The 12,749-nt window shown below is 35.4% G+C and overlaps 1 long non-coding RNA gene across 1 annotated transcript; it reads right to left on the reverse strand.

Moving 5' to 3' along the window:
* Positions 1-10,301: 10,301 nt before the first annotated feature.
* On the reverse strand, positions 10,302-11,613 carry LOC126912539 (uncharacterized). The gene is made up of 2 exons (XR_007707262.1): positions 11,048-11,613; positions 10,302-10,641 (listed from the first exon to the last, which is right to left on the reverse strand). It is a non-coding gene; the product is annotated as an uncharacterized LOC126912539 (long non-coding RNA).
* Positions 11,614-12,749: the final 1,136 nt, after the last annotated feature.

Genomic DNA, 12,749 nt, shown 5'->3' on the forward strand with positions numbered 1-12,749 from the left:
CTGGGCATTTAGAATAGAAACGACAACTTAGGAGTTAGACGCTGAACTCAATTACTCAACCATCGAGACCGTCAGGAAATCACAAAGATAATTAATATTGTTTAAAATTGATGTCTATCTGTACCCTCAGTACAAGTTTTCTTTACATTTAATGTAATCGAAACGGTCAATCGCTGTATTCTAAGGATCTCCGCACACATAAACAGCATGAAAACGGCTGCAGCACGGCGTTTTTACTTTCGAAACAATACGAAAATCCTGTAAGCGATCTGTCAGCGCGCTTACAGTCTTTTTGTATTGAAGTTATGATATAATTATATCATACAGTAAAAGATTTAAAGTTCAACTTGAAATGACAAGTTTATGGTGGGGTTGCTCCGGTTAAGACGTATCATGTCCTAAAACAAAAACAGCCATTAACCCTTCACCAGCCGGAGTGACCGATTATAACATAAACAACATGATACCGACACCCTATACCCAATACCCTTAACTAGTAGGTACCGAAGTTAAAGAGAGGTGGAAACCACACCGAGGATACTAATACAGTGCCCGGCGATAAATATTGCGCGTTGATTTTGGAAGCAGTAAATTTTGTTTGATAATAATTATGATCAAAGGCTACATAAACGGCACTAATTCGACGGCATTTTTTTGCTTTGGAATCAAAATAAACAAAAAGGGTGTAAGCGTACTGCCACCGCGCGGACGGTGTGCTTGCTGCCTTTTGTATCGACGTTTTAAAATATATCGTACGACATAAGATTTAAAATGACAGGTTAATTGCCGGTGCATTAAAATGTGATATGTCTTTAACTCCTCTGGTGTTGCAAGTGATGATGACGATCATGAGCTAGGGATGTCGATTGCTTATAGTAAACAAAATTTAGATAATTGTACAACACTTTCTGTTTTCATCTTTTTATGATTCAATGCGAATGTTCGATTAGTTTTAGCGGCTTTTAATAATTATCGTTGTAAGGGACTCTTTCCAAAGGTCGATGTGCAATATTTATCGCCGGATACTGTACCTAGTTACCTGTACCGTAAGGCTATTAATAGAGCCGATCGTTCGAAAGTAGCTGGCAATTAATGGGTTAGGTTGCACTGAGGTCCCTTTGGCTAATCAATTACGTACCTGAACATTTCTATCTTTAGAGGAAAGGTTCCGTTGTCGAGTTTATGTGCAACATTTGTTCGTGGTGACCGTGTCGAAGTGAGACCAGGTGGGTTTTTTTCTTTTATTGGATGCTGTATGTTGAAATTTTGTAGTTTAAAGCAGTTGAGAGTTCGCTATCCTGATACTCCTAATATAGTATACCCGTATAAGTAAATTAAGTAACTATATTGCGGTTTAAGTTATTCGTTGTAGTACAGAAATGCTCGATCAGTTTCGAACCCAAATGGAACCCTTAAATGTTATAAAAATCAAGGAAAATTAACTCACGAATGAACCAAGTATCTCCTATTGTGGAAGTTTCACAACAGTTTAAAAAAAAGATATAAAATTACTAGGGTATTAGGAGAGTACGAATTGAAGCTGCCTTTTATTTATACAATTTCATGGTTTTGTACTGCCCCAGGGTTACCGAGAAATGAAAGTATTTATATTGAAACAAAACGTTTTATTTGTTGATCGCTTGCATGACAACAACGCAATTAATTTAGAATTTTGGAATTTACACTTTAGAAATAGCTTCAGTAGAGGACTGACCGATAGACGGACATTTTGTTTTTTTTACTATTGTAATATTTGCTTTGACGTTCAAAAGTGCCTTCTCAGTCTGTTGGAAATAAATAATTTGACTTTGACTTTAAAATTGGAATAATAACTGAATCGTAGGGAGCAATATTTTTAGTACCGAGTTTACCGGGGCTCTAGCTCGAAAAGCAGGAGTAGAAACGGGGTGGTTTTTAGTCTGTAAGAGTCTGACACTCCCTCAAGCCTCTTCGGCGAGAGAAGTCATTGGATGATTATCCCCCCTTAAAAAAAGTGAGCTATATTTAATTTTTTCAGTTTTAAAAACAAGTTTACGAAGATACTCAAAAGGGTAGATTCAATGAGTGGTTTCACTGCAATCGCCGATCTCGTTCAGTCAACCGTAAGACGGACTTAAGTCTCATTTATTTATTTGCAGTTTGCACTGACGGATTTTAATCAGAAACAGTGCTGAAGTTCTTTGACTAGTATAAATTTTTGTTGCTATCTCATGAAATAAATTGAACTGATTTTAGTATTTTTTTATTTTGAGTATATTTTCTTTTATTTCGATACTATCCTTTTATAACTAGGTACATAACATGAACTTAAATACAATATATAATAACATATAATATAAATAACAACAATATATAACTCAATAATAATAAAGATTAAGACTAGTTTTTGTTTAGATTTATTTAATAAAGTTTAGGACATTTTGAGCAAAAAATGTAAGCTGTTTATTTATTTGTGATATTGGGATAAATAGGCCTGTTATCTATCTACAATCCAAATTATTAAATTAATTTACCCCAAAGTGAAAAATCCTAATGGAATCCACCAGACAAAAATTAATGAGAAACTTCAGCCTTCAATATTTTGTCGCCGTCTCGAAACCTTGGCTTCAAGGCTTGACAAACCTATCTGGCTACGGCTACGATCTGGTTCTGACAGATTTTGCTGAACCAATAGCTTTGTTAAAATATTTGTTCAAGAAATGTCTTTGATATTAATATCCAATGAATTTAAAATGTCTAACAATTTAGCTGGAAGCGATTATATGTCGATAAGTCTTTCGCTATGTTGTTCCATTTAGCTTCGAGCTTTACCTTTTCAAGTCAAGTTCTTAAGAATTGTAAGACGATTAAATCTTGAGAATGCAGTACGGTACGTAGTTAGTCTATCATTTTATGAAACTGGATAAGTAGGTATCATTCAAACTAGTAGTATCTTATTATGTAGGTTTTTAACATAATAAGATGTTAAATGTTAAAAAATGGGATAAAATACACGAAACGTTGAATTAAATGGCAATAAATTCATCGCGCATTTTACAAATGAAAAAGTATTGCATCGTCACACCTTTTATCGCCGAAGGGGTAGGCAAAGGTGCTACTCCTTAAATACTAAAAAGGCCTAGCAATACTGTGCCCGACCCGGAAACTCAAGACCCGTTGTCCGACAGTCAAACTTGTTACCACTCGACCAACGAGGTTACAATGCTTTTAGAAACAGTATACAGTTTCCGAGTAGATACAAAATTATTCGGACACTGAAATATAAACTCTAGTATAGTTTATTTAAGAGATAAAGTTTCTGGGAACGTTCAATATATTTGGAACAAGAACTAACCTTTCAAACTAAAATAGATCCTCTATTCGGAAAACTGTTTTCTGTCACAGCATGGGCATAAAGGACTTTTTTTTTATTCGGCGCGTTAGCACACAGATAAAAAATGCGGCCGTGTGTAGATTGTCATTCAGGTTACTATAAAAAAATATTACGAAATATGTTGGTAAAATTGCCGTGAATGTTAATGTTGAGTGGTATAATCAAAAAAAAGTAAATAGTTAAAGTTAAACCATTTATATCGATTAATATATTATTATATTGAATTCTCCGTCAGTCTGTCTGTCAGTGAAGCTAGGTGCTCGTTCAAAAGTGTAGCTTCGAATGGAATCCAGAGCTGCAGATTACCTAGCGGGTTTACCGGGGCTCGAAGGGCAGAATTAGGAACAGGGTGGTTTTTAGTCAGTAAGAGTCTGACATCCCCCCTTCGCTTCGGTTTGGAGAAGATTGGAGAAGTCGTTGGATGATTTACTCCCTTAAAAAATATATGTTAAAACATCTTCGAATGAAGAATATTTTAGTCATTAAGTCGCTTACTCACATTAACGGAACAATAGTATTCCATGCATTAAGTTATAAGTTTCAGATGTTATTTATTTAGTTCATAAACTTATCAAGTTCTTGACAAATATAAAGTTTAAGAAGGTTTCACGAATTCTGTTTCGGGGCTTTTGTTACTGAAATATTTATTTTGTCAACGAAAGTTTGATGCCAAAACGGTAAAAATAAGTTATGCTATTATTTTTTTATAAGTATTTATTCTATCTTTGGCCGATTTTTGTTCCGGAGTTTATATTTATCTTATGAAAAAAATAAAAGGAAATTTTAAACAATAGGGTAGACAACATTTTTTATTTTTTTATGTCCATCTTGTAGATTATTTTACGACATTAGACACGTATTTTTTATTTTCTTACGGACACAAATACTTTTGAAGATATATTGATTAAAAATATCGCTTGACGTCACTTCTAGGTACGTTTTATACGTAGAAATTATGTATTTGCTACTTTCCTAAAGTTACTTTCCTAAACTTTTATTGTTATCTTCTGATCCGGAGCTGCGGAGTACCTAGCAGGTTTACCGGGACTCTGGATTGAAAAGTAGGAGTTGGAACGGGGTGGTTCTTAGTCAGTAAGGGTCCGTTCACACAGACCGGCTCGGAGAGCATCGGCGCGCATTTTTCTTTTCACACAGACCGGGTCGTATACTCTTGGAGTCGGTCGCAGCGGAGCCGCCAACTATTTCACACAGACCGGCTGGAAGCGGATGCGCTCGGAGCCGATCAGATGCGCGAGCAACAAAGAACACGCAATCGGAGCCGATCGGCTGCTCAAACGCACAAATCGTATCGTTTAGGCTTGGAGTCGGTCGCAGCGGAATCGCCAACTATTTCACATACACCGGCTGGAAGCGGATGCGCTCGGAGCCGATAGGCTGCACGAGCGAGAAAGAGCACGCGATCGGAGCCGATCAGCTCCGTTTATTATTTCACACCAAGCGCCGTCAAGCATTTTTAAACAAAAAATCAGTGCACATTAAAAAATAAACCTTAATACAAATGCTTAAATCTCTATTTTCAACGTGACAAAAATTTGCTCTCCTCTCCGAGCCGGTCTGTGTGAACGGACCCTAAGAGTCTGACACTCCCTCTCACCTTGCCCAAGGCGGGAGAAGTCATTGGATGATTTTCCCCCTCAAAAAAAATAAAAAAAATAGTATTGTTATCTTATATGACAAATACAAAAATAGGAGTCTAATATCTTTCAATACCTAAGTGACGGACTAATATAAATTTTCATACCCCGCCATCAACCCTACTATCCTTAAGTCTTGACTGCCAATAGAAAACTGTTGAAGGCAAATCCTCCGCTAACCGGTGACCACCACGGCGTTCAATGTGTTAAGGATTTAAACACTGCGAATCCATATACATTATTTTATTTAAAAAAAATCACGTAAGGTACCATTGCACTGTATCCCAGTTGTAAAAGGTGGTTTCCCATTTCGAGCCAGTTTCCGACCAGTTACGTAGTACATTCTCAATCTCAAACTTGCGTGAGTTAAGCCGCAGAAACTTAATTACTTCCCTACTGTATACGCTAGTCAGAATAGTGAGGATTTTGACTTCTATTGCATTCTCAGAAGGACTATTTTGGTACATTCAGTTATGTGCCATAAGTTTCGAGAAGGTACAGGGCTTGTCATGGTATAACAAATTCTAGTATTATGTACCTAAAACGTTCACCAATCTAAATTAGCTAAAAAAAATTACGGTTTAATGTACGTGAGGTACATTAATGGAGAAACGCTCTACTAGTTTCGAGTCACAGAGGGACTCTTCATCATGAGTAGCGTGCTTTTCTCTATTTGTGTACGTGAGTGAATCGTGATATTTTTAGTTAATTTAGTATGTCGCACGATAGTTCTTATAAAAATATATTCATAGATTAAAGACGTTAACTGTACTGTAAATTATCCACAAAATCCGTCTAAACAAAAAAATATGGTAGGTACCTACAAAATAATAATAAAAAACCGAAAACCCACTTGGAATAATTTCCAACGGGCATATAACACGAGATACTCTGAAAAATGAGCCGCACAAAGTTTCCAAAGTCTTTGTACTTTCGCGGTATACCGTGACGAAGCGCGTAATATAGATGAAAAAGTAAAACTTGCCGCAGTAAGGCGTTGAATTAGCTCAGTGGCTTGTGAAAGTTAACTCATTTCCTTGAAAAACTCCTCTTGTTGCGTGCACTGTCGGCACGTACCGAGTTATCCGGAAACTTTCAGAATATTACCTACATTTCCTCCCTGTAATTAGGTTTGCAAATATTTTTGTTTGGCCACCTTAATATATCTTTCATGCCTGTCTTGTTGACCCACGTTACGTGTGTCGTTTGTTCTTATTTATCGGCAAACTTAAGGAATTACTTCAGTGAAATTAAGATTAGGGGAGATGGTAGTGGAAGATGAATGTTGTGAAAAAACTGCTGACAGATATATTATGTGTTTTTTGTATACAGATATAATTATTTTAAGTTACTAGTGGTCACGGGAAACTTCGTAACGCCTTAAAAAAATCTCAAGTATAAAATAATTCAAGACCAAAATTAGCCGAATTGGTCCAGCCGTTCTTAAGTTTTATCGAGATTTATGAACAGCAATTATTTTTTTATTATATGCAGATTAGTTACATAAGGCCACGTTCCACAAAGATACTAACAATTCTGAAACCGATAAATCTTATAATACTTTAACCTAGAGGAACCAACGTATTTAGTGGATTGCCTTCCTATTATTTGAATGAGCAAAACTTTGGGGCTCCGTCCGAGTGATGCAATATACGAGATGCCAAGTCGTATGACAACAGCTCCTAACTACTCCCGAGAGAGAATCTTCATAAATATATTTACGTTACAACGAAACTTCGGACCACCAATTAATATTAAACTCACTTTACAGATTAAAAGAGTTTTGTTTTGCACTATCGTTACTTTTTGTAATATGCACTCTAAACTTTGACACTTGAGGCTAAGTTAATTTTAAATATAAATTCCCCCTTGACTTGTTCCAGTGAAGCAGCTCCGCTTTATTTTTAATAAGAAATTCTTATACACGCTTCACATTTTTACGTTGTTTGCCAAAATTTCATAAAAGATTTATCGAATGTATAGATAACATGTTACAATACATTAGCTTGGTAACAAATTGAAACAATCGTTTTTATCATTCGACCGAAATTCGGCCGTTATTTGGAGCAGTCATGTCTTCAAATCGGCCATCTAACAATGTCCAGATTACAAATACGGCGTAATGATGCGACAAATGTTCGTCTGCGACAATGCCAATAACAAAACGGAGGAAAAAAAAACAAACGAACATCACTTGGAGCGAGCGGAGTTTTTTCGAATTAAAATCTTTTCTCTTTGCATTTTGGTTCAGAATTGGAGCACGGCGTAATAATTGATTGGATTATACCTTTCATCGGGCCGGTGGTACGTGAGCCCTGTACATGATGTGTGTATGGGAGAGAATTTATTTACTAACTGTGACAATAAAACGCGTTATCTACGTCATGCAAATTCATTGGTTTCGAACAGTGGACGTTGCGACATGAATAAAATATTATTTAGCTTAAAGTTTATCGTTTGAAAGCTGTTCTGTTATTACGAGTCGTGTGGTTTGATGCAGGTTATTGGTATTCGTGGAGAAATTCCGCTTGTAATATAGCGTACAAGCGTTTTTCGCTCTCGGTTTTGGGAATTGGGAACTCGGAATGATTTGCATTCAGAGCGTGACAAACAATAAATAATATCAGAATAAATATATTAGGATAAAATGTTATGTAACACATACGTCATAATGCCATGTATTGTATGGTAAAGGTATACAGAGGTGGATTCTATTTAGAAATTTATCTTACACGGACTCAACTGGAGTGATACCACGGCCTCACAGAAAACCGACGTGAAACAACGCTTGCGTTGTGTGAGTGATGTTGCTGGGGCCCAAATAATCCGTCCGTTTGTTTACCGGCTTATACCATAAAAAATCCTATTAGCTTGTTTTTAAGTTACGTAGTTACTTCAATAAGTACAAAAAGAAAAAAAGACATTCTACAACTAAAAAAACAAAACAAAACCAAAAGCATTACACAAAAATCTAATACTAAAGCAAAGTAAAGCATTTATATCCGAGACTAAGATGTTCGGTGAAAAATGTACGACGTATATCAACGTCGACTGAAGAGTCAATTCGCTCTGTTCGAGAACTCGTCTTATTTGGAGAAGGGTATGAACCTAAGTACGGGCTAATGTTAGCAAGATATTGCCAGTAAACAGGACTGACGCGGGTAGACAGTAGTGTACGTAAAGTATTAGAGATTTACGTGAAAAATGTAAGTTCTATCAACATGGAATAGTGTGTGAAGGAAGGGTTTCGTTTTGGCGTGTAAAAATAACTTTTGTTGTTTTTTGTTTTGGAATGGTACTAAAAGGATACCGTGTTGCTTTTCAATTATTCAAGTATAAGTTATTGCATCCATAATGTACGCAAGAGGTGGAATAAGTCTTTGACTGTCAATAGAAAACTGTTGAAGGCAAATCCTCCGCTAACGTCGGTCACCGGTGACCACCACGGCGTTCAATGTGTTACGGACCCTCTCGATACAGAAAATTATAAAAGTTGTAGGAGAGAGGAAGGGCTTTTAGAAATAATTTAATATCATGACAAAATAGATAGACATAGGAATTAGTTTTGTCGCCTGTGTTATTGATTGGCTTTTGAGTCAAATTTTGAAGTCGAAACACAATCCTTAGTAACAGAAGAGAGTTTGTGACTGCGTCTAACGTTTGCGATGGATGGATTTCTAATGGCTTATGGTTCTATAACTTTTGCGGGGTTACGGGCGAATGCGCTTCCTGTAACTTCGAGCTTACATTACAAACGGGCACCAGGGTACGTTTTATTCCTTTTCTTTAAGAGTCATTATTCCCTTCGTCTTTTTTAAGGTGAGGGGTCCAACTTGTGGTAAAAAATTACTGATTACAATAAATTCGATAACTTAAGCTTAAAGAATAACGAACACCAGTATTATAGTTTTAACTATTACCAAATTATAATGCTTTAACATAAAATTTTATTATAACTTTTGTGAGACATACTAAATTAATTATTATGTTATCGGCTTACTCCCGTAACTGTTTGACGGGGAACTCGACTAGTTTCATGCCATGCTAGAGACTCATATTCATGAGCAGCATTCCGCGCAACACGACGCGAGTAGCAGCGCGGCGATCACCGCATCGTGTAATATATAAATAGAATATCTTATATACATAGATATATATATACAAGAGAAATATGTCCGCATGTTAGTTTCGAAGGTATTAAGTTATTACGAAGTCCTGACGGGTCGTTGAGGAGCTCCGATTCATTAATGTCTCTGGGGCATTATTAAATTTTGGAAACTATGATTCCTCTCAGGGATTAATACAATGGATCATAGTATATGTTTCTAATCTGACTTGTTGAACTATTAATATTATATTATTTTAGAACAATATCGTTAGCTTTAATGGAATTGATTTTGAATTCTGTATTAGGTTACGATGTACCTGCCGCTATAAATGTTTGAGGACAATTTTGGTTCTGTGATAGATTTAGGTAATCACTTCTTTGGAGTCAGACTGCCTCGTTGGTCAAGTGGTTGCAAGTGTGACTGTTGAGCAAGGGGTCTCGGGTTCGATTCCCGGGTCGGGCGAAGTATTACTCGGCTATTCTTTGTTTGATTTACATGTTAAATTATTTCAACAGTATATATTTAAAATATATGACAGTTATGTACGAAATATTATTACAAGTCAGCGAAACTCAAACATATCTTTGATATCAAGTATTGTTAAAAAAAAATCTTTACACAATACAGAATTTAAACCCAATAGGTACCAGATAAAGGCAGCATATTCATCAAGCTAAGGCAATAAAGTTTGAGGCAGGTTTGTGAAAAGCATTTTTCATCCTCTTTTGAAACCATTTTATCTTTTTGTTACCCGATAGGCTGCAAATTTGGGCAATGGAGCGTGCAGCCTGCTTCGTGACATTTTATTGAACTACACATATAACGCAACGCTGCTGGCTAGAAATACTTTGCTTTTGTTGTTTTTTAATTCAGTTATAAAATGTTTTCTTATTCACTGGCTCTTGTTGACTGTAATGTATGTTTTGGTGTTAAGTTTTAGCGCCTATTTCACCTTTATGTACAAACTAGCTGACCCAGCGAACTTCGTACCGCTTTCGCGTAGCAATGATGCTATACTTTATTTTGTATAGCTGAGTTATGTATGAGTCCCTATTCAATTTGAATTGGAATCTATAAATATCCTCCATATAAAAATGAATCCATAATTTCCTGATCTCACTATACCTGAAAAGGACTTTACTAATTTAAAAAAAAAACAAAATATATTTTCATAATAGTGTTTATTTCATTGGATTCAATCATTTCACTGTCCTGCAGGCGCCTTATCGGCTCTGATGACAATTTTGTGATTATCTGATGGCATGCGGTCTAATGCATTTGTGAATGTCTAATGCATCGGTCTAATGCAACTAATTCATTGTGTTGAAGGAAAAATGTTTGAAGTTGTTCATCACAATGGATCTCTTTACTGAGTTGTTGTGTGCGCAACGCTGATCGACTTCTCTTGCTGAATTGTCCATAAAATATATTTGCAAAAATGTATAGTCTTCAACAGGCACTGGCAATAAGGAACCTGTTTGATGATATATTTGAATCCCTGAATCTGCAAGAATATAAATATGTATACAGGCAATTGTATAGCAAATTGTACCACCATGTGGCTCGCAAAATACTGCCACAATACTTTACATCATTTCAAATTAAAACTACTTTTAACCTTGACATTAAACAGCCTTCCACGGCAGGTAGTAAGGCTTTACCAAGAACATTTTGCTCATGCCACTGTAAAATACAACATGTTATAAAATGTTGCTGTTAATCAGCAGATTATAGACTATTATTATGTATTTGATTTATTGTTTACAAAATAAACACATCACTGACTCGACATATTTTGCACCAGCTACATGGTTTTAAAACTAAAAAAAACGTTTGCCATTGTAGAATGGCAAACGTTTTTTTTTAGCAAGTAAGTAGTTACTACCTACTTTTAGCAAGTAAGTAGTTACTTGCTAAAAGTAGGCAAAAAATTGTCTCTTATAACTTTTGTTGCCCCAAATGATGCCATTTGAAAGCAATTATTGTACTGCTGGTTATGAGTCAAAAAATGAACCAATGAATGTAGTGGCTCTGGTGGCGGTACCAATGGCGTCAATTTGACTTGGCCGCTGGCGCAACACAATCCAGAGGCTTAATTTTTTAATTTCAATCCCAATGTGGACACACAATGTTCATTAGTCCAATAGCAACAATTTGCTCTGAACTGTAATCAATTGCCACATTATAACTGAATGCAGCTTTGTGGGGATTAAACACAACATTTCTATCTTGATATCGATTCAGTTTAAGTTCATTTCGCGCTTCGCGATGCTCATCAGTTTGATTTGCTCTTATATTTCTTTGACTTGCCGTATTTCGAGTTCTGCGGCCTAAGCTTGTACGTCTGGTTGGTAGCATTGTTAAAAACGAAATTCCAACTGAAAATAAAAAGCTCTCATACATTTTCTGCATAACCGTGTATACCAAATTGTAGTATTGTGTAAAAAGTTACTAAAAATCAATAATGAAGATGTGAACTTACCTTGATTAACACACACTTATTAGCAAATAAAAATCTTCTTAGTCTTTAAAACTCGAAGAAATATTAAGATAATCTCTCAGAAATATTGAAAAATATACATTTAATTTTGCATATTTTAAAAAACGCGCAATACGAATGTAAATGTCATTCACACCAATAGACTATATTGAAAGAGCATCGTTTGTTCGGAAACGTGAATAGAAACTTTAATGTACACAAAATAAATTTCTGAACACACGCGTAACTGTTGATAATTTGTCATTATTTCTGAACGCACGCATAATTAATATTTGAGTTGCTTAATGCACTTTTCAACATTTTCAATAGATTAAAAAAAATACAGACAATTGTTTATTCACCCTTTTCATAGTTTATGCATAAATGTCAATCATTATTTACAGAATTTGAATTTGGAAACAACAAATATTTGACATGTACAAATGAAAATTTATCGAATCTAGCTTTTGCCCGCGACTTCGTCCGCGTAGTGGTGTTAGTGGTTAAAATGCTGCCGTATGTCATCTAAAATGTGAATTACTTGAGAATATGTTACTGTTAGCATTTTTAAAGATATGTATTCCAAAGAAACCACGACCGCCGATTCATCATTTTATAATCATGATGAAAAGTAGCCAAGGTTATCTATATTATTATCCTTTAATTTTCTATATATTGCCTATCAATAAAAAAATACATTGTTTCGTTGTTATATTCCAAAAAAATAAAACATTCGTGCAAGCGTAACCTCAACACAAACAGGATTACTTTCGCATTCATAACATTAGTATGGTAGTAGGGATATTGGCGATGTAAATAAGTATATGTGTATTTAAATAAGAATCGAACGCGAGCAACGCCACAGGCAACGTATTTACGAAAATGACGAATTTTCAAGCAAACATTAATCTCCTCTATCAAGCATTCTACGCCTTCTACCCTTTTTATTAAAAAGTAGCCTATGTTCTTTCGCTCCTCATTAAGTGTCTAAATACAAAATTTCACTGTTACAGCTTTTAAAATGACGAATTTCCATATGACCATTTATCCCCTATTTTTACCCACTATTTTTCTCCGCTATTTTTTTTTTTGCAATAAAAAGTATCAAGCTCTATTCTATCTCAGTACTAAAT

Source organism: Spodoptera frugiperda, chromosome 26, assembly GCF_023101765.2.
Source record: "Spodoptera frugiperda isolate SF20-4 chromosome 26, AGI-APGP_CSIRO_Sfru_2.0, whole genome shotgun sequence".
Classification (NCBI taxonomy): domain Eukaryota; kingdom Metazoa; phylum Arthropoda; class Insecta; order Lepidoptera; family Noctuidae; genus Spodoptera; species Spodoptera frugiperda.